This window comes from Phyllobates terribilis, unplaced genomic scaffold, assembly GCF_046119375.1.
Source record: "Phyllobates terribilis strain yellow unplaced genomic scaffold, ASM4611937v1 Scaffold_251__1_contigs__length_2838608, whole genome shotgun sequence".
Classification (NCBI taxonomy): Eukaryota; Metazoa; Chordata; class Amphibia; order Anura; family Dendrobatidae; genus Phyllobates; species Phyllobates terribilis.
Window position 1 is genome coordinate 1,870,965 of NW_027363011.1, and position 20,317 is coordinate 1,891,281.

The window sequence follows — 20,317 nt, forward strand, 5'->3', positions numbered from 1 at the left end:
CCGTACACCTCGTACACACGCGGCTCCGCTCCGTACACCTCGTACACACGCGGCTCTGCTCCGTACACCTCGTACACACGCGGCTCCGCTCCGTACACCTCGTACACACGCGGCTCCGCTCCGTACACCTCGTACACACGCGGCTCCGCTCCGTACACCTCGTACACACGCGGCTCCGCTCCGTACACCTCGTACACACGCGGCTCCGCTCCGTACACCTCGTACACACGCGGCTCCGCTCCGTACACCTCGGACACACGCGGCTCCGCTCCGTACACCTCGGACACACGCGGCTCTGCTCCGTACACCTCGGACACACGCGGCTCCGCTCCGTACACCTCGTACACACGCGGCTCCGCTCCGTACACCTCGGACACACGCGGCTCCGCTCCGTACACCTCGGACACACGCGGCTCCGCTCCGTACACCTCGCACACACGCGGCTCCGCTCCGTACACCTCGCACACACGCGGCTCCGCTCCGTACACCTCGTACACACGCGGCTCTGCTCCGTACACCTCGTACACACGCGGCTCTGCTCCGTACACCTCGTACACACGCGGCTCCGCTCCGTACACCTCGTACACACGCGGCTCCGCTCCGTACACCTCGGACACACGCGGCTCCGCTCCGTACACCTCGTACACACGCGGCTCCGCTCCGTACACCTCGTACACACGCTTCTCCGCTCCGTACACCTCGTACACACGCTGCTCCGCTCCGTACACCTCGCACACACGCGGCTCCGCTCCGTACACCTCGTACACACACGGCTCTGCTCCGTACACCTCGTACACACGCGGCTTTGCTCCGTACACCTCGGACACACGCGGCTCCGCTCCGTACACCTCGTACACACGCGGCTCTGCTCCGTACACCTTGTACACACACGGCTCTGCTCCGTACACCTCGTACACACGCGGCTCTGCTCCGTACACCTCGTACACACACGGCTCTGCTCCCTACACCTCGTACACACGCGGCTCTGCTCCGTACACCTCGTACACACGCGGCTCCGCTCCGTACACCTCGTACACACACGGCTCTGCTCCGTACACCTCGTACACACGCGGCTCTGCTCCGTACACCTCGTACACACGCGGCTCTGCTCCGTACACCTCGTACACACGCGGCTCTGCTCCGTACACCTCGTACACACGGCTCTGCTCCGTACACCTCGTACACGCGGCTCTGCTACATCCACACTGTAAACCTCTCCTGACCCCACACATAAACTTCAGCTCATCCAGCACCATGACAACCAGCACAGCAGAGTCCTGCATCCACTGTGGCCCCTGATCATGTGACCCCTGACTCCTCCCCTCCTGTGACCTCATCACAGCTCCTGTGCGCACAGAGCAGCCATATATGTGGTGGCGGCTCTGCAGGTGGAGGTATGTGGAGACCCCATTACTGGGCGCAGGGGGCATTAACCCCTTCAGCACGGAGACTCTTTTGGGGTCTTGTGTTGCCCCTTTATAAGAATCATAAGGGTTTTGTTCTGTTTCCTGTAATAGATACATACGACCCAACTATGGAGACAGGAAGGGAGGAAACGTATTGTTCTCATAGTACAGGACCCCTTTACTGCCCCACAGTGTAATGCCCCTTATGCAGGATGTATGATGCCCCCACACAGTGTAATGCCCCCATTATGCCCCTTATGCAGGATGTATGATGCCCCCACACAGTGTAATGCCCCCATTATGCCCCTTATGCAGTATGTATGATGCCCCCACAGTGTAATGCCCCCATTATGCCCCTTATGCAGGATGTATGTATGATGCCCCCCACAGTGTAATGCCCCCATTATGCCCCTTATGCAGTATGTAAGATGCCCCCACACAGTGTAATGCCCCTTATGCAGGATGTATGTATGATCCCCCCACACAGTGTAATGCCCCCATTATGCCCCTTATGCATGATTTATGATGCCCCCACACAGTGTAATGCCCCCATTATGCCCCTTATACAGTATGTATGATGCCCCCCACAGTGTAATGCCCCCATTATGCCCCTTATGCAGGATGTATGATGCCCCCACACAGTGTAATGCCCCCATTATGCCCCTTATGCAGGAGGTATGTATGATGCCCCCCACAGTGTAATGCCCCATTATGCCCCTTATGCAGTATGTATGATGCCCCCCACACAGTGTAATGCCCCCATTATGCCCCTTATGCAGGATGTATGATGCCCCCACACAGTGTAATGCCCCATTATGCCCCTTATGCAGTATGTATGATGCTCCCACACAGTGTAATGCCCCCATTATGTCCCTTATGCAGGATGTATGATGCCCCCACACAGTGTAATGCCCCCATTATGTCCCTTATGCAGGATGTATGATGCCCCCACACAGTGTAATGCCCCCATTATGCCCCTTATGCAGGATGTATGATGCCCCCACACACTATACGCCCCCATTATGCCCCTTATGCAGGATGTATGATGCCCCCACACAGTGTAATGCCCCCATTATGCCCCTTATGCAGAATGTATGATGCCCCCACACAGTGTAATGCCCCCATTATGCCCCTTATGCAGGATGTATGATGCCCCCACACAGTGTTATGCCCCTTATACAGTATGTATGATGCCCCCACACAGTGTAATGCCCCCATTATGCCCCTTATGCAGGATGTATGATGCCCCCCACAGTGTAATGCCCCCATTATGCCCCTTATGCAGTATGTATGATGCCCCCACACAGTGTAATGTTCCCCCAGTACCACCTGAGGTTTTACAGTTGGAATAATCCTTCTGGAATTGGTTTTCCCTTTGCCTGCTCCCCTACATGTAGACCCTCGAGCATGTATACATGCATGTAGGGGAGCAGGCCTTACTAGATATCGAGGCTTTGTACAGTAATATACCGCATGAGGATGGTATCAGAGGAGCAAGACGTTTCTTGAAATTGTGATCAATAGAGTGTAGCAGACATAATGACTTCATGGAGGATCTTCTAAAATTGACTCTTACTCATAACTTCTTTCTTTTTGACAGGAAATACTTCCACCAGCTCAGGGGTACTGCGATGGGGAGCCCTTGTGCCCCGTCGTATGCTAAATTATTCCTGGACTGGTGGGAGGAATCCACAATATTCAGGGATGATCATAAGTGATGGCAGCCATATATTGGGGTATGGTATAGATATATTGACAACATTTTTATCATCTGGTCAGGGACGAGTGAACAATTTATTGAATTTGTCAGAGAACTCATCAATAGAGTCGGCCTGAGATTTACATTGGAGGTTAATTATAACCCTTTGCCTTTCCTGGATGTACTAATGAAGAAAAAACTGGATGGGACCCTAGGGACACTCATCTACCATAAACCTTCAAGCATTAATGGTCTATTTATGGTCTATGAAAGTGGGATAGCCACCACTCCCTCCTCCTAAAAAAAGGAATTCCCAAGAGCCAATTTTTATTGTTGAGAAGGAACTGTTCTAATGTCACAGATTTTAATATACAGGCAATAGACATGAACACCAGATTCAGGGAAAAGGGTACTCCTGGTACATTTTGGATTCCTCATGATAGTTTGCAGAAAAGCGGGAGAGACAGACACTCCTCCATACCTAACCAAGACACCAAGAAAAAGATGGCATAACACGAGTAATAGGAAGTTATGACAATAAGAGTGACCACTTCTTTAATATCCTCAGAAAACACTGGGATATACTTGCGGCCGACCCAGACCTGAGGGTGCTGTGGGATCTACTCCCACAATAACTTCCAGAAAGGGTCAGTACAATTAGGGGCCGTTTAGTGAATAGTTTCTACTAAAAACCTGCACTCAAGTGGACTTGGCTGGATAGAAGAGTCTGCGGTTTCTTTAGATGTGGAGAATGTTGCACATGTAATTGCATGAGACCATGTAAATCTTTCTTGAATTTCTCCATGGGTAATACCTTTTTTAAGGGATTATTGCAACTGTAAAACTTCAGGACTTATATATATGGCCACATGCACCTGCCCCCTAGATTATGTAGGCACGACTTAGAGGGAGTCTGGAAGGAGAGTGGGGGAGCATTTGGTCGATATATATGCAATGGTTGGGACACCTCATTAGCGAGACACCTGAACAGTATACATCGAGGTGAAACCGGAGACCTTCTTTTGTATCATTGAGGTGTTTAAGCCCAATTTGAGAGGTAGTGATCACAACAGATGTATCCTCAAAAAAGGAGAATGAGTGGATTTCCATACTGAATCCAATAGCCCCTAAGGGACTCAATAAGCAAAATTTCCTATGCCTGTTTTGTATGAATACAGTTCCATTCTGGATTACATTTTTGGATTTTATACTCTACCCATTGCTACTCAGTTCCCTGTGAATGGGGTTCACATATAGTTGTACTTCATCGAGATATCTGAGCTAGTGATGGGCGAGCCCTAAAATGCTCGGGTGCCCGATGCTCGGGTCAAGCACATTGGAATGCTCAGGTGCCCGACCTGAGCAACGAGCCCAATGTACACTGTGCAGAATTATTAGGCAAGTTGTATTTTAGAGGATTATTTTTATTATTGATCAACAACTATGTTCTCAATCAACCGAAAAGACTCATAAATATCCAAGCTTAATATTTTTGGAAGTTGGAGTGTTTTTTTTTTAGATTTAGCTATTTTAGGAGGATATCTGTTTATGCAGGTAACTATTAGGCTATGTGCCCACGATGTAGAAATGAAGCAGAAAATTTCTGCAGCATTTCTGCATCTCCCTGGCTGAAAAAACGCATGCAGATTGACGAGCGCTTTCCAGGCGATAGCATCACTTGGAAAGTGCTTGACAACTAGGTCACACTGTATAAATCCATGCAAATAGCATGGATTTATACAGTGTGAACCGTAAAAATTAAAACAAATAAAACTATACTCACCCCCGAGGCCCCGGCGTGGCTGCAGCGCTCGTTCCTGTCTGCTTCCTGGATGCCGGCATATCGCGAGACAGAGCGGTGAAGGACCTGCGGTCACATGACAGTGACGTCACCGCAGGTCCTTCAGCGATGCCGGCATTCAGAGAGAAGCCTTCGGAAAGGTGAGTATAAACTTTATTTGTTATTTTATTCCTTTTTCACAGGTACAATGGTACCCAGGTCTGGATGAGAGTCATCTCTCCTCCAGAACTGGGTACCATCCGCACATAGAGACGCATAGAAGCCGCTTGTACAAATGTACAGTCGCGTTTTCTATGTGTCTCAATGCAAGTCAATGGCGGGAGTTCCGCTGCGCTTCCGCAAAATTAAATGACATGCTGCGGATTTTTGAACGCAGCATAAACGCTGCGGAAAAATCCGCAGCATGTGCATAGAACATGCGGAATCCCCTTGGGGACCATGGGGTGCGGATTACCTAGCGTTTCACAAGCATTTATGCTGCGGAAATTCCGCAGCATAAACGCTTGAAAAACGCTATGTGGGCACCCAGCCTTACTGTGCAGAATTATTAGGCAACTTAATAAAAACCAAATATAATCCCATCTCACTTGTTTATTTTCACCAGGTAAACCAATATCAGTGCACAAAATTTAGAAATAAACATTTCTGACATGCAAAAACAAAAGCCAAAAAAATTAGTGATCAATATAGCAACCTTTCTTTATGATGACACTCAACAGCCTTCCTTTCATAGATTCTGTCAGTTGCTTGATCTGTTTTCGATCAACATTGCGTGCAGCAGTCACCACAGCCTCCCAGACACTGTTCCGAGAGGTGTACTGTTTTCCCTTCCTGTAGGTCTCACATTTTATGATGGACCACAGGTTCTCTATGGCGTTCAGATCAGGTGAACAAGGCAGCCATGTCATTATTTTTTCTTCTTTTAGACCTTTACTGGCCAGCCACGCTGTGGAGTAGTTGGATGCATGTGATGGAGCATTGTCCTGCATGAAAATAATGTTTTTCCTGAACGATACCGACTTCTTACTTACCACTGCTTGAAGAAGTTGTCTTCCAGAAACTGGCAGTAGGTCTGGGAGTTGAGCTTCACTCCATCCTCAACCCTAAAAGGTCCCACAAGTTCATCTTTGATGATACCAGCCCATACCAGTACCCCACCTCCACCTTGCTGGCGTCTGAGTCGGAGTGGAGCTCTCTGCCCTTTATTGATCCAGGCTCTGGCCCATCAAGAGTCACTCTCATTTCATCAGTCCATAAAACCTTTGAAAAATCAGTCTTAAGATATTTCTTGACCCATTCTTGACGTTTTATCTTATGTTTCTTGTTCAAAGGTGGTCGTTTTTCAGCCTTCCTTACCTTGGCCATGTCCCTGAGTATCGCACACCTTGTGCTTTTTGATACTCCAGTAACGTTGCAGCTCTGAAATATGGCAAAACTGGTGGCGAATGGCATCTTGGCAGCTTCACGCTTGATTTTCCTCAATTCATGGACAGTTATTTTGCGCCTTTTTTGGCAACACGCTTCTTGCGACCCTGTTGGCTATTTGCCATGAAACGCTTGATTGTTCTCTGATCACGCTTCAAAAGTTTGGAAATTTCAAGACTACTGCATCCCTCTGCAAGACATCTCACAATTTTGGACTTTTCAGAGCCCGTCAAATCTCTCTTCTGACCCATTTTGCCAACGGAAAGGAAGTTAACTAATAATTAAGCACACCTTATATAGAGTGTTGATGTCATTAGTCAACACCCCTCCTCATTACAGAGATGCTCATCACCAGATTTACTTAATTGGTAGTTGGCTCTCAAGCCTATGCAGCTTAGAGTAGGACAACATGTATAAAAAGTATCATGTGATCAAAATACTCATTTGCCTAATAATTCTGCACGCGGTGTAAGTCTATGGGAAACTCGAGCTTTTTTCCAGTGTCTCCCCAAGAGGGACTAAAAATTGCCCAAATCGATGGGAACAGTGCTCAAATGGCATGGGAAGACCCCTGGAAGCATTTCTGACACCCAGGTCACTGCTGTCAACAATGTTGTCAGAGTTATTACGCCACTTTTACGGACTCACAATAAAACATACAAAAACAAAATGGATTTTCCTGGGATTTATGTTAATGAACATCCTTTCCAGGGTAATGACTTGTATATAAGGCAAAATAAATAACCAAAAACAAAAATACTCCTCCACCTTATAGGCTATCTTCACACGTAGTGCTTTTGAATCGTGACAAATGCTTTCACCAGGAAATGTCATTTTAACATTTTACAACCTTATCTGGCCATGTGGTGTGTGAGACATGATCAGACACATCCTGTTTCATTTATGAAGGAGGGACTCTGAAAGTCACAAAGCCTATTTTTATAGGGCCATCAGGCGACCTTTACTATTCTTAAAGGGCCAGCAATCGGCCCTCACTATTCTTAGAGAACCATTAGCCGGCTATGCTTTGTTGTTCCCATTACTAAAGAGTGGGTCTCCTATACTGTTATTGCATATGCAGTGAGTGGCAGGGCTGCCCAAAATTTGGACGCACCCCAATATCCCTTTGAAAATTTGGACGCACCCCAATACCCCTTTGAAGAGACTTAGAGGAGGGCCTCCTGAAAACAATGCTCCCATTATTAGAAAGTTGGTCTCCCATTGTGTTTGCCTATGCAGTGAATGCAAGGGTTTCCAAAAATTTGGAGGCACTCCAGTGCCCCTTGGAAGAAACGTGGAGGTCAGAGGGCCTCCTGAAAACAATGTTCCCATTATTAGGAAGTGGGTCTTCCCTTGTGTTTGCCCATGCAGTGAATGCAAGGGTTGCCAAAAATTTGGAGGCACTCCAATGCCCCTTGGAAGAGATGTGGAGGTCAGAGGGCCTCCTGAAAACAATGATCCCATTATTAGGAAGTGGGTCTTCCATTGCGTTTGCCTATGCAGTGAATGCAAGGGTTGCCAAAAATTTGGAGGCACTCCAATGCCCTTTGGAAGAGATGTGGAGGAGGGCCTCATAAAAAAATGTTACCATTAGAAAGGAGCAGGTCTCCTATACTTGTAATGCCCATGTACTAAGTGTATGGGCTGACAAACATTTATCCCTGGGGGGTTTACATGAACATACTGTATAAAAAATTTTTTTTACGGGCATCATAAACACCCTTCAAAAAAAATTATGTGGGTGTTGCATCATGGACCACGCTCACCCTGGTAATATGTTGGTGGAGGATGAGGATAAGGAGGAGGACAAGAGCAAATAGCCCAAATCAGGAAGCGTATACCCATGTGTGGGTGTGAAGAGGTGCATAGGAATGCATCTCCCAAAAAAGACACTGGATTTGAGTTTATGTTACGCTGCTATCATTCGGTGGTGTTGAGAAGTCTGGCCCAATCCAGCCCTTGTTCATTTTTATAAGAGTCAGCCTGTCAGCATTTTCAGTTGTCAGGCGGATGCGCTTATCAGTTATAATTCCACCAGAGGCACTAAAAACCCTCTCAGATAAAATGCTACAGTGGTGGCCAAAAGTATTGGCACCCCTGCAATTCTGTCAGATAATACTCAGCTTCTTCCTGAAAATGATTGCAATCACATTCTTTGGTATTATTATCTTCATTTAATTTGTCTTCAATGAAAAAACACAAAAAGAATTGTCCTAAAGCCAAATTGGATACAATTCCACACCAAACCTAAAAAAGGGGTGGACAAAAGTATTGGCACTGTTTGAAAAATCATGTGATGCTTCTCTAATTCATGTAATTAACAGCACCTGTAACTTACCTGTGGCACCTAACAGGTGTTGGCCATAACTAAATCACACTTGCAGCCAGTTAACATGGATTAAAGTTGACTCAACCTCTGTCCTGTGTCCTTGTGTGTACCACATTGAGCATGGAGAAAAGAAAGAAGACCAAAGAACTGTCTGAGGACTTGAGAAACCAAATTGTGAGGAAGCATGAGCAATCTCAAGTCTACAAGTCCATCTCCAAAGACCTGAATGTTCCTGTGTCTTCCGTGTGCAGTGTCATCAAGAAGTTTAAAGCCCATGGCACTGTGGCTAACCTCCCTAGATGTGGACGGAAAAGAAAAATTGACGAGAAATTTCAACGCAAGATTGTGCGGATGGTGGATAAAGAACCTCGACTAACATCCAAACAAGTTCAAGCTGCCCTGCAGTCCGAGGGTACAACAGTGTCAACCCGTACTATCCGTCGGCATCTGATTGAAAAGGGACTGTATGGTAGGATACCCAGGAAGACCCCACTTCTTACCCCGAGACATAAAAAAAGCCAGGCTGGAGTTTGCCAAAACTTACCTGAGAAAGCCTAAAATGTTTTGGAAGAATTTTCTCTGGTCAGATGAGACAAAAGTAGAGCTTTTTGGCAAAAAGAATCAACATAGAGTGTACAGGAAAAAATAAGAGGCATTCAAAGAAAAGAACACGGTCCCTAACAGTCAAAAATGGCGGAGGTTCCCTGATGTTTTGTGGTTGCTTAGCTGCCTCTGGCACTGGACTGCTTGACCGTGTGCATGGTATTATGAATTCTGAAGACTACCAACATATTTTGCAGCATGTAGGGCCCAGTGTGAGAAAGCTGGGTCTCCCTCAGAGGTCATGGGTCTTCCAGCAGGACAATGACCCAAAACACACTTCCAAAAGCACTATAAAATGGTTTGAGAGAAAGCACTGGAGACTTCTAAGGTGGCCAGCAATGAGTCCAGACCTGAATCCCATAGAACACCTGTGGAGAGATCTCAAAATGGCAGTTTGGAGAAGGCACCCTTCAAATATCAGGGACCTGGAGCAGTTTGCCAAAGAAGAATGGTCTACAATTCCAGCAGAGCATTGTAAGAAACTCATTGATGGTTACCGGAAGCGGTTGTTCGCAGTTATTTTGGCTAAAGGTTGTGCAACCAAGTATTAGGCTGAGGGTGCCAATACTTTTGTCTGGCCCATTTTTGGAGTTTTGTGTGAAATGATCAATGATTTGATTTTTGCTTCATTCTCTTTTGTGTTTTTTCCTTGCAAGCAAATTAAATGAAGATAATAAGACCAAAGAATTTGTGATTGCAATCATTTTCAGGAAGAAACTGAGTATTATCTGACAGAATTGAAGGGGTGCCAATACTTTTGGCCACCACTGTAGCTCCAAGACGAAGAGAGCCATTTCATTTCACATATGCAGCTTGGATGCCCAATAATAATAAGGCACAGAGGAATCACAGAGGACGTTGGTACGGTCGGCAAGGTACTCCCTCAGCATCTTCCCAAACTTTGCACCCCTTGTGAAAGTACCCCGCGCCTCAGGGCCTGTGCGATGGGATGGGCTGAGAAAATTTTCCCAGAACTTTTACAGTGTTCCCCTGCCTCTGCTGGATTGGAGTTGTGTCTCTCTCACCTGTAGTCCTTGGTTGTCCAACGAACTGTGACCTCTGCCGTCATCGTTTTCAGATGGGAATTTTTTTTAATAGTTCCGCAACAAGGGCCTTCTGGTACTGCCACATTTTTGTAGACCTGTCCGCCTCAGGAATAAGAGATATAAAGTTCTCCTTGTAGCGTGGGTCTGGAAGTGTCACCAACCAGTAATGACTGTCACACAAAATTTTGAGAACGCGAGGGTCATGGGAAAGGCAACGTAACATAAACTCAGCCATGCGTGCCAGACTGCTAACAGGCAAGACTTCCGTGTCCTCACCAAGAGGACGACTGACCATGCTCTCCACCTCCTCCTCCTCTCTGTCCTCAGGCCATCCACGCTGAACAGATGGTATTACAGTTGTGCAGGTAGTACCGTCTATAGCGCAGGAAACTAGCGCCTGTTCTTCCTCCTCCTACTCCTCTTCCTCATTGTCACCCAATCCACGTTGGGATGAGATGAGGCTGGGCTGTGTGTAATCACCATGTATGGTTCCTTGCTCCATCTCATTGTTCTCCACTTGCAGTGCATCCTCTTTGATTGTGAGCAGAGAGCGTTTCAGAAGACAGAGAAGCAGGATGGTGATGCTAATTATGGCTTCATCACCGCTCACCATCTTGTTGGAGTCATCAAAGTTTTGGAGGATGGTACATATGTCTGACATCCATGTCCACTCCTGAGGTCTTATGTGTGGAGTCTGAACTAAATATAGACGGCCTTGTTGATGCTGGTTCTCAACAACTGCCCTCTTCTGCTCACAAATCCTTCCCAGCATCTGCACTGTGGGGACATCACACACCAGTCTGTGAGCCGGAAGCTGCAAACGCTGCTGAAACACGGCAAGGGCTGCGGAAGCTGTAGGCGACTTTCTAAAATGGGCACACCGGCGGCGTATTTTAAAAAGCTGATCCGGAAGCTCCGGGTAGGATTTGAGAAACCGCTGAACCACGAGGTTAAGCACATGGGCCAGGCATGGTACGTGTGTGAGTTTGCCTTGCCTCAGAGCCGCCACTAGGTTCCGGCCATTGTCACACACGACTATGCCTGGCTGTAGGTTCAGCGGTGTGAGCCAAAGATCTGCCTGCTCTTTCAGAGCGGTCCACAACTCAGCATTGTTTGTCACCTAAGCATATTCGCTTCAGCACAGCCTGTTGCCGCTTGGCCGAGGCAGTGCTTCCAGCTTGTGACTGATGTGGTCATTTCGGAAATGGAGGCTGAGATGCAGGAGCTGTAGACTGTGGGGGCAACCCTGATTGACCTAAAGGCCGCAATCTGAGGCGTCGGGAGGACGTGTTCCATCCCAAGGTCCGACTGGGTCCCGGCTTCCACTATGTTAACCCAGTGTGCCGTCAGCAAGATGTACCGTTCCCTGCCCACGAGCACTTGTCCATGTGTCCCTGGTTAGGAGGACTTTCACGGTAACTGCATTATTGAGGGCACGGCTAATGTTTTGGGACACGTGCTTGTGTAATGCGGGGACAGCACGCCGGGAGAAATAGTGGCGGCTGGGGAACTAGGGACGGCCACCGCCATCAGATTGCTGAATGCTTCTGTCTCCATGAGCCTAAAAGGCAACATTTCGAACGCAAACAGTCACGAAATGTGGGAATTTAGTAGAGTGGCCTGTGGGGCGTTGGCTGCGTATTTGCTCTTGCGTTTTAAGGACTGGGGTATGCACAACTGAACGCTGCGCTGGTACAAGGATGTGGACATGCTTCCTGACCCTGCTACTTGAGAGTGTGCAATTACAGGTGCAGGGCAGGAGGCATCTTCGCATGCACCATGGACAGGTGATTGGCTTGCATGCACAACAGTGGAAGAAGCGGTGGTGCCACCCGCAGACACTCTTCCTGGACCCTGGAGTTCGGCCCGCAAAGTCGGGTGCTTTGCTGCCATGTGCCTGATCATGGTGGCGGTGGTCAGGCTGGTAGTTTTGCCATCCCTGATGCTGATGCTGGCCTGGTAGGTGGTGCAAATGGCCTTTGTGTGGTTATCGGCAGAGTCTTTAAAAAACAACCAGACTCGGGAAGACCTAACAGTTGTACTGGCAACTTCCTTCGTGTTGGTGTTACGGTGAACGTTTGCCTGCCTTCTGTCTGCGGCCACCACACTACTTCTTCCTGCCTGTTGGCATGCTCTGCCTCCCTCCCCCTGTGTCCTGCTGTCCTCGCTCTTCCACTTCCGCACCCTGGTCCTCCTTTTGAATTTCTGGCAATTGTGTCTCCTCATCGTCCACCTCTTGTGACACTTGTCGCCTTCGTGTGACCGTGGCTGTTCAAATATTTGGGCATCGCTACATGTGATCTCCTCTTGCCCCTCTCAAGTGGACTGGGCAAGAGACCCGAATCTATAAATGGAAAAGTGAACAGCTCTTCGGAGTGTCCAAGTGTGGGATCTGTTGTCTCCAGGCACTCGGCATTATCTGCTATTCAACCAACAACCTTTTGACACTGCTCTGGGTTCAATAGTGGTGTGCTGTGGTCCCCTAGGCATTGGTACAGGAAGGACAGGCGAGAAGATATGGGTGTTTGTTGTGGCACAATTTCAGCTTGCCCACGGTCTCGGCCTCTGCATGCACCATCACCATTACGCCCAGTTCCCTGTCCCTTGCCACGCACCTTGCCCATTTTAAATGGAGGCCAATATCTTCCACACTCACTACAAATGGCTGAATTTGGAGCGAAGTTATATGTGATCTATGTGACGGAGAAACCACAGTTTTAAATACCTGGCCTGTAGGTAACTACTTTAAACAGCAAACCGGTGTCAAACACTTCGCTGACACACTGAAACAAATTTTTAATGGAGGCCAGAAATGGTAGTATTTTCTGAAAACGTATATATGATCCGTGTGACGGAGAAAATACAGTTTTAAATAGCTGGATTTTTAGCACTGTATTATTGAAAGGACCTGGCTGTATTCTGCAGTGCCAACAAGCAAATGTCGCAGAAAAACTGTGTTCTCTGGATTGCTTTTTAAGCAAATAATGAGGATTAAGATCCAAAAAAAAAGTATTCCTGGCCCCTGAGACCTGGGCCTTTGTATAGAAATATCTAACAGCAGCAGAAGGCAGAATTGGAATGGAGCCTCTTGTGCTATATGCACTGCAGTCTGCTATATACACTGCCTGCCTGCCTATGTACACTGCCTGCCTGATATCTCTGAAGATGGATTAGTCCTCACGACTGTTTGTTGAGATGCATATGTTTGGATCTGTTCTACCTACACTACCTAATAAACAAGCGAATCTCTCCCTAGCTCAGCAGTACCTCTCCCTACTCTGCCTGATTGCGGAGTAGACTGACGAGTACAGCGGCGCCAGGTCTGATATAGACCTGATGACGCTGTGCGGCCAGCCAATCACTGTAATGCCACAACCAACATGGCTGCGGCATTACAGTGAGTGATAAGCTATCCCTGCATGTTCATTGGCTCTGTAAAGAGAGCCAAACATGCAGGGAGGGGACCCGAGCATCCGCCCGAGCATCTCGCAAGTACTCAGCGAGCTCCAAGCATCTCGAGTACTGAGATGCTCGGGCGAGTACCGAGTACTTGCGAGTATGCTCGCTCATCACTAATCTGAGCTTCTATATCAGAATTGTGTTATCAGTTATTTCCCACATATACTATTTAGTAATTAACAAGTGTGGTGATCCTTTTGTGTCTCTAATTATGTATTAGTGGTCAAATTTGACCATTTAGGAATATACTATGGGCTATTGTAGATGGAAGTGACCCAAAGTGTACATATACTGTATATACAGTGTGGAAAATAAGTATTTGACATACTGACTATTTTTCCAGTTTTCCCACCTACAAAGAATGGAGAGGTCTCTAATATTTATTGTAGGTACACATCAACTGTGGAAGAATCTAAAAATAAAAAACAGAATATCACATTGTATGATTTTTAAATAATTAAATTACATTTTATTGCATGAAATAAGTAATTGATCATCTACCAACCTGCAAGAATTCTGGCTCTCACAGACCTGTTAATTTTTCCTTAAGAAGCCCTCCTACTCTTCTCTTCTTACCTATATTAATTGCTCCTTTGTTACATGTATAAAAGACACCTGTCCACACACTCAATCAATCAGACTCCAACCTCTCCCCCATGGCCAAGACCAAAGAGTTGTGTAAGGACACCAGGGACAAAATTGTAGACCTACACAAGGCTGAGATGGGCTACAGGACAATTTGCGAGCAGCTTGGTGAGAGGGCAACAATTGTTGGCACAATTATTAGTGATGCGCGAACGTGCTCGGATAAGGGGTTATCCAAGCATGCTTTGGTGCTAACTGAGTATCTTTGGCGTACTCTAAAAACATGTTCGCATTACCATGACTTCATGTCTCGTGGCTGTTAGACATCCAAAACATATGCAGGGATTGCCTGTTTGTTAGGCAATCCCTGTATGTGTTGTAGGTGTCTAACAGCCATGAGACATGCAGCCACGGCGAAACAAACATATTTTTTTAGCATGTAGATTATTTATTATCAGAAAATGGAACAAATACAAGATGACTGTCAATCTTCCTCAGCCTGAGGCTCCATGCTACATTTCGCCTCGTGCGGTAAGGATGATTCTGAGAAAGGTCTGGAATTCGTCCAGAACTACATGGTAGGACCTGGTCAATCATCTGAAGAGAGCTGGGAACACAGTAACAAACATTACCGTTAGTAACACACCATGATGTCATGGATTAAAATCCTGCAGGGCACCCAAGGTTCCCCTGCTCACACCAGCACATGTCCAGGCCTGTTTGAAGTTCGGCAGTGACCATCTGGATGATCCAGAGGAGGCATGGGAGAAGGTCATGTGTATCAGATGAGACCAAAATAGAACTTTTTGGAATCAACTCCCCTCGCCGTGTTTGGAAGAAGAAGGATGAGTACAACCCCAAGAATACCGTCGCAACTGTGAAGCATGGGGGGAAACATCATACTTTGCGGGTGCTTTTCGGCAAAGAGGATAGGAAGACTGCACCTTATTAAAGGGAGGATGGGGTCATGTATCTCGAGATTTTGCCCAACAACCTAATTCCCTCAGTAAGAGTATTGAAGATGGGTCGTAGCTGGGTCTTCCAGCATGACAATGACCTTAAACACACAGACAGGGCAACTAAGGAGTGGCTCCGTAAGAAGCATTTCAAAGTCCTGGACTGGCCTAGCCAGTCTCGAGACCTGAACCCAATAGAAAATCTTTGGAGGCAACTGAAAATGTTGTGCATCGACAGCCCCGAAACCAGAAAGATCTGGAGCAGATCTGTATGGAGGAGTGGGCCAAAATCCCTGCTGCAGTGTGTGCAAAGCTGGCCAAGAACTACAGGAAACGTCTAACCACTCTAATTGCCAACAAAGGTTTCTGTACCAAATGTTAATTTTGGTTTTTCTTTTCTATCAAATTCTTATTTCATGCAATAAAATGCAAATTAATTATGTAATAACCATACAATGTGATTTTCTGGATTTTTTTTCAAGATTCTGCCTCTCACAGTTGAAGTCTACCTGCGATAAAAATTACAGACCTCTCCATTCTTTGTAGGTGGGAAAGCTTGCAAAATCCGCAGAGTATCAAATACTTAATTTCCACTCTGTATGTATGTTGGTGTGTGTGTTGCCGTGGTAGCCCTTTCAAGAAGAGCTAATTTGGATTAAGATATATTATCTCTAAATCTGCCATTTTTGTTCAAATGAAATAAATACGATGCATTGGAGAAATAACACACAGCCAGTGTCTGAGTGTATAATTCTTGTCTGCTCTCAGAGCACAAGCAACACGTATGGACAAATTCACAAATAAATGTGGTCTCCGACTGGGAAGAAGGTTACATCCATGCATGTAAAGGACATATGTATACAAAATAAAAGGACACCTGTGCCAGAAATTCATAACCCCATTGACATAGCTGAAGCATTTCGTTGCTGTTATAGCTCGCTGTATAATATTCATGGACAATACCACGACATGCCACCTAATATTCTTGAAACAAAATATGGACACTGCTTTTCCTTCCAGACAGACCCCTGAGCAGGATTTACTAGACAAAGCTTTCACTGAACAAGAGATAGGAGAGGCCAATAAATCATTCCCTATCGGGAAGAGCCCTGGGCCAGATGGATTCAGTAATAGATTTTATAAGATATTTGTACCCATGTTATTACCATTTTAGCCGAAGAGCTCAATAATATCTCAGAAGACTCCCCTCCTTTGCCCCCAATCAGTTAAGAGTCATATAATGGTTTTTCTCAAAGCCTGGAAAAGAACCAAATGCCTGCCCTAATATTCATCCAATATCATTCATTAATGTAGATGTCAAAATATTCTCTAAAATAATTGCTCCATGGCTCTCCCACTACCTACCCTCAATTGTTAGCAGCGATCAGGTTGGCTGCATTAAAGGTAGAGAGGCTCGTGATAATACGGATAAAACATTGTTAATTTCACATACAAAAAAAAACCAGGGGATCCCAATGTGCCTTGTTTTTGTCAACACTGAAAAGGCGTTCAACAGAGTGCACTGGACTTTCTTGAAGAGCATATTGCCACAGATTGAGTTGAGCTCTTTCTTGTTATCTAAAATTCTATCCTTCACTGACCCTAAAGTGATAGGGTAACCGGCCTTCTATCTGACACATTTTCTATTAAAAAGGGGACGAGACAAGCGTGTCCCTTATCACCTCTGCTATACATATTGATGATGGAACATTTAGCTGTAGAATTACATAAAATTCCTGATATTAGTGGAGTTACTATAGGCTCACACAGCGTCGGACTGGAGTACATTGGGCCCACCAGAGAAAATCATTCTTGGGGCCCACTACGTAGCTACATAGAAATAAATATAAGACCTCCAATTGTGTGGTAACACGCTAATATCAGGGTATAATATAAGATAGTACACTTCTTATTGTTATAGAAAGAGATGGCGTCCACATTTTGGTGCAAACTCAATGATAAATGTTCCCTGATGTGTAATAACAGCTAAACCAATGTTTTATAGCACCAGCGTAGTGGATGGGATTTTATGACATCTCATCCATACGCTGAGAAAATCCAGAGCGTGAATTAACCGATGCTGCGGATATTCACCACCGACTTCATCCTTTGCAATACAAAAGGATCAAGTCAGGCTACATTCCCACAGAGTGAAGCCGCTGCGGCCCCGACACTGCAGTAGAGTCGCAGCACTTCCGCCCTCATTATGCTAATGAGCAGCGCCATTTTTTTTTTCTCCTGTGGACTTTCCTAATAGATGTTAGTCTATTGGGAAAGTCCACATGTGGACCCACAAGAGAAATTGACATGCTGCGGATCTGAAAGACGTGCCACTTGTCAGAATCCGCGGGTGATCCGCAGCCTGAGATGCACACATAGTGGACATGGGATTTCTAGAAATCCCATCCACTATGCTTTAACATCTGGCCACTGCAGTTTTGACACTGCATAAACACACAGTTTCAAAACCGCAGAGAATCCTGAACGTGGGAACATAGCCTCAGTGGTAAAGGTGAACCAGCAGTAAAGACAACAATATCTGCACTATATCTGTGTGGATATTACCGCTGTTAATTTGCTATGGGTTTTCCATTGTAGAAATTCTGCAGCAAATGCATAATGTGAATGTATCCACTAATAGTGGTGGGGGCCCTAAATCACTTATGTATGGCGTTATTAGTGATATAAAAAAAGAGCTTTCCCTTACTTAAATCTCTCTGCCACATTTAAGGCCATAACTTCTTATCAAGGGCCTCACTTTGCTAGTAACTTTTAGTAAGACTTTTAGTAAGTCAGGGGTGATACAGGGAGAGGGGACTAAGTCAGTCATGGGTGATACAGGGAGAAGGGGCTAAGTCAGTCAGGGGTGATACAGGGAGAGGGGGCTAAGTCTGTCTGAGGTGATAAAGGGAGAGAGGTCACATGGGTTGATACAGGAAAGGGGTCGCAGTCAGAGGTGATACAGGGAGAGGGGGCTCAGGTCAGGGATGATACAGGGAGAGGAGGTGCAGTCAGGGGTGATACAGGGAGAGGGGGCTCAGGTCAGGGGTGATACAGGGAGAGAAGGTGCAGTCAGGGTGATACGAGGAGAGGGGGCTCAGGTCAGGGGTGATAAGGGGAGAGGGGGCTCAGGTCAGGGGTAATACGGGGGATGAGGATCAGTTAGGGGGTGCAGTCAGGTGTGATACAGGGAGGGGGTGCAGCCAGGGGTGATATGGAGGGAAAAGCCTCAGTCAGAGGGGATAAGGGAATGGGGTGCACCGTGCAGTCAGTCAGTTGTGAAAGGGGCGATGAGGGAATATGGCCCCCATTCATCCTTAAGTAACTTAACCCCTTCCCCTCTATCATCCCTGACTAAAGGCCCCCCCATTTGTATTTACTCACTGTTAGGCTGGCAGGGGGAACCTCCTTCAATCATTGCCAGCAGCTGTAAGGCTGCGTGCCCACTATGCGTTTTTCAAGCGTTTTTGCCGCGGAATTTCCGCAGCGAAAACGCTTGATAATACGTGCCCCATGGTCCCCAATGAGAATCCGCATGTGCTGTGCACATGCTGCGGAAATTTCCGATGCGGGTATCATTGCGGAAAAATACGCAGCATGTCCATTAATTTTGCGGACACGCAGCGTAATTGCCGCCATTGACTTGCATTGAAATGCATAACATCCGTATGTACAGTCATGGCCAAAAGTATTGAGAATGAGACAAATAGTAATTTTTCCAAAGTTTACTGCATCATTTTTTGTAATGGCAATTTGCATATACTCCTGAATGTCAAAGAGTGATCAGCTTAACAGCAATTACTGTACTTCCAAAGTCAATATTTGCCCAGAAAATGAACTTTAACCCCCAAAACACATTTCAACATCATTGCAGTCCTGCCTTAAAAGGAGCAGCTAGCATCGTTTTAGTGATTGATCCATTAACACAGGTGTGGGTGTTGATGAGGACAGGGCTGGCGATCAATCAGTCATGATTAAGTAAGAATGACATCACTGGACACTTTAAAAGGAGGCTGGTTCTTGGTATCATTGTTTCTCTTCAGTTAACCATGGTTATCTCTAAAGAAACACGTGCAGCCATCATTGCACTGCACAAAAATGGCCTAACAGAGAAGAGTATCGCAGCTACAAAGATTGCACCTCAGTCAACAATCTATCGCATCATCAAGAACTTCAAGGAGAGAGCTTCCATTGTTGTCAAAAAGGCTCCAGGGCGCCCAAAAAGACCAGCAAGCGCCAGGACCGTATCTTAAAACTGTTTCAGCTGCGGGATCGGACTACCAGCAGTGCCGAGCTTGCTCAGGAATGGCAGCAGGCTGGTGTGAGTGCTTCTGCACGCACTGTGAGGCGGAGACTCTTTGAGCAAGGGCTGGTTTCAAGGAGGGCAGCAAAGAAGCCACTTCTCTCCAGAAAAAACATCAGGGACTGACTGATATTCTGCAAAAGGTACAGGGAGTGGACTGCTGAGGACTGGGGCAAAGTCATTTTCTCTGATGAATCCCCTTTTCGATTGTTTGGGACATCTGGAAAACAGCTTATTCGGAGAAGAAGAGGTGAGCGCTACCACCAGTCTTGTCTCATGCCAACAGTAAAGCATCCTGAAACCATTCATGTGTGGGGTTGCTTCTCAGCCAAGGGAATCGGCTCACTCACAGTCTTGCCTAAAAACACAGCCATGAATAAAGAATGGTACCAGAATGTCCTCCAAGAGCAACTTCTCCCAACTGTCCAAGAGCAGTTTGGCGCCCAAAAATGCCTTTTCCAGCATGATTGAGCACCTTGCCATAAAGCTAAGGTGATAACTAAATGGCTCATGGAACAAAACATAGAGATTTTGGGTCCATGGCCTGGAAACTCCCCAGATCTTAATCCCATTGAGAACTTGTGGTCAATCATCAAGAGACGGGTGGACAAACAAAAACCAACAAATTCTGGCAAAATGCAAGCATTGATTATGCAAGAATGGACAGCTATCAGTCAGGATTTGGTCCAAAAGTTGATTGAGAGC

The 20,317-nt window shown here is 46.4% G+C and overlaps 1 protein-coding gene across 4 annotated transcripts in view; it reads left to right on the top strand.

The window, feature by feature from the left end:
• Positions 1-1,314: 1,314 nt before the first annotated feature.
• The window catches only part of LOC141218909 (uncharacterized), a 31,283-nt gene continuing 12,280 nt past the window's right edge, over positions 1,315-20,317 (top strand). For 3 of the 4 annotated variants that reach the window (XM_073665962.1, XM_073665960.1, XM_073665965.1), the window contains exon 1: positions 1,315-1,394. The gene's annotated coding sequence lies outside the window, so the exon portion shown is untranslated. The remainder of the gene's footprint in view (positions 1,395-20,317) is intronic. The other variant, XM_073665964.1, reaches the window with a different exon arrangement.